The sequence below is a fragment of the Meriones unguiculatus genome, chromosome 3 (genome assembly GCF_030254825.1).
Source record: "Meriones unguiculatus strain TT.TT164.6M chromosome 3, Bangor_MerUng_6.1, whole genome shotgun sequence".
Taxonomy (NCBI): Eukaryota; Metazoa; Chordata; class Mammalia; order Rodentia; family Muridae; genus Meriones; species Meriones unguiculatus.
Window position 1 is genome coordinate 117987898 of NC_083351.1, and position 3129 is coordinate 117991026.

The 3129-nt window shown below is 39.0% G+C and overlaps 1 pseudogene; it reads right to left on the minus strand.

Moving 5' to 3' along the window:
- Positions 1–516: 516 nt before the first annotated feature.
- On the minus strand, positions 517–1839 carry LOC110563719 (tubulin alpha-1A chain-like; annotated as a pseudogene).
- Between the last annotated feature and the right edge of the window lie 1290 nt (positions 1840–3129).

A 3129-nucleotide genomic window follows, 5' to 3' on the forward strand; every position in this document is an offset into this window, starting at 1 on the left:
GGGGGAGGTGATTAAAGAGCAGGCCAATCAGATAATGTTAGAGACAGTCCCTCTTCCTATTACTATGGAACCCACTTGGACACTCAACTGCCATGGGCTACATCTGTGCAGGAGTTCTAGGTTATCTCCTAAAATGACTATTTTAACAATATTTAGTTGTATATTTATAGTACCAACTTTAAAAAATAAATAAATGTTCAAGAAAGACATAGTTAAGGAACTGCAGTCTCAACAGACTCTTTGGTTTCCAGATAGTTTAAATACTGTTAATATCTAGGGAAGTCTCAGATATAGACAGGATGCATTTATTTTTTTTTCTAAGATAGGGAATATTTTATTAAATCCCATCAATGAAATGGATGGCTTGGGTCTATGCAAATCATTCATATTAAAGCAGAAGTCAGTAACTGTATGAAGAACTCCTTGCCACATACAAAATAACTGATCAAACCACAGCCTTCTTGGTTGGAATATAATAAACTTCCCTGTGAAAGCAGCACCTTTGTGACATTTAATTTAGCATTCCTTTCCTTCTTCCTCACCCTCTTTCTATAGAATCTGTACCAACCTCCTCATAATCCTTCTCCAGGGCAGCCATGTTCATATGGGTCACAGAGATCTCTGCCTCCTCCATGCTCTCACCCACATACACTTGCATACATCAGATCAAACTTATTATTCAGGTGAACTGAGGCCTCAGAAGTGGCTGTGGTGTTGTTCAGCATGTATACAGCTGGACTTTGGTCTGGTCTCCACCAGACACTGAAATGGGAGTAATTAATGCCAACCATGTAGCCAGTGGGGCACCAGTCCACAAACTGGATGGTATGCCTGGTATTGATGGTGGCAATGGCAGCATTGATATCTTTAGGAACAACATCACCTCAGTACAGCAGGCAGCAACCCACTTATTTACCATAGCGAGGATCACATTTCACCATCTGGCTGGCTGACTCAAAGCAGGCATTGGTGAACACTACTACAAAAAGTTGAGCATAGTAGGCTTTCTCAGCAGAGAAAACAGAAATATATGTGGACAGAAAGAAGTGGATTCTAGGGCTGGGAAGCAGATTGATCTGGGATTCTGTCAGATCAACATGCAGGACCCCATCAAATCTGAGGGAAGCAATGATGGAAGACACAATCTGACCTATCAACCTGTTATGGTTAGTGTAGGTTGAGCGCTCAATGCCAAGGTTTCTATAACAGATGTCAGAGATGGCCTCATTGTCTGCCATGAAGGCACAACCAGAGTGCTCCAGAAGGTATGGGCAGTGGTGATGATAGAATTGTAGGGCTCAACCACAGCAGTGGAAACCTGGGAGGAGGTAAATGGGGCATTCCAGCTTGGACTTCTTTCCATAATCAACAGAGAGCTGCTCCATCAGCAGGAAGGTAAAGCCATAACTAGCTCCCCACCAAAGCTGTGGGAAAACAAGAAGTCCTGAAGACTGGGACACTGGTCAGCCAGCTTTCAAATTCTGTCCAAGACAAAGTCAGTGATCTCCTTGCCAATGGTGTAGAGGCAATGGGAATAAATATTGGCAGCATCTTCCTTGCCTGTGATGAGCTGCTTAGGGTGGAAAATCTGGTGGTAGGTACCAGTGCAAACTTTATCAGTAACAGTGGGCTGCAAGTCTAAGAACACTGCCAAGGGAACTGGCCAGTGCCTTTTTCACTGAAGAAGATGTTGAATGAATCATCTTCTCCTGCAGTGGTCTTATCACTTGACATCTAGCCATCAGGCTGGATGCTTTGTTCCAGGCAGTAGAGGTCCCAGTAGGCATTGCCTATTTGGAAAACAGCCTTGCCAATGTGGATAGAGATCCATTCACACATGGTTGCCAGCGGTATGGTGGAGGCAAGGAAGAGGTGTTGTGTCTTACAGTGCAACTCTTTGGAGGTCAATGTAATAGAACCTGAGACAGGATGCACTTTACAACAAGACGCTCATGTAAGTATGATAACAAAAAGTTCAACTAAATATTATCAGAATATATAGGAACAAAATAAATAAAAATTAAAATGATAAAAGGAAGAAGAAAGTGAACTGAGAATCATCATTAAGCTATCTTTACCTCCTGACTGTGCTCACTATATGTCCACCATCATGACCCTAGCCAAATGCCTCTATGGTCACCTCACTATAATACTCTACTCTGCATGTAAGAGTAGAACTCCAACTGTGAGCCCAAATTAACACTTTCTTCTTCAAATAATTTTTTTTAGGTGTCATGTCATTATCACTACATAGCAATGTACTGGAGTAAAGCAATGCATAGTGATAGAAAATTTGACAAAGCAAATGAAAGAGGCACACTGGAGTAAAAGCAGCTTCAACAAAATGGTGCTAGAGACCAGGCTATGTACATGTAGAAGAATGAAACCAGATACTTTTCTCTTACTTTTCACAAAAACAACTGCAAGTAGATCAATGTACTTAATAACACCTCTAAACTGCTACAAAAAGTACAACATGCAACTAACTGATAGGGAAGGACAATTAACCTGTCAAGGGGATTTTCATTTTACAATGTAGAGTCAGTCTTGAAACCATATACACAGGCACAGCACATTTTATTTATTTTTTCCTAAATACACACTCATAAATGAATGATAGTCAAAAAGAAACTATGAAGTCGAGAATGGGGTGCGATGGGAGGAGCTAGCAAGAGGAGAGGGAAGAAGGAAACCCTTTTAATTCTACTTCAATTAAAACTATATCAAAAAAGATAGGAGTATACTACATGATAGAAAAATACTTAAGGATTTTCAAATTGAACACCAATACCCCAAGAAATGGTTATTTTATGAAAAAAAAAACAACAAACCACAATTATGCTATACAAAGCAAGTAAATATCTATAATTTCATTACTTAGTGATAATTTCAATAGATCAATTACTTCTTAATTTATTAAAATTTACAAAGGTAATGTAACACAAATTAACTTATTGATGCCTTAGAAATATTTTAGTAGAAATCCATCATTGTTTATTTGAAACAAACTAAACTCCAATCATTAATGTACTAAGTTATGCATTGATAACTGTACCTTCAAGTTCTACATGTAAATTTACCATGTCTGTGAGCTGATATTTCTATAATTATACATTATACATACTTGTT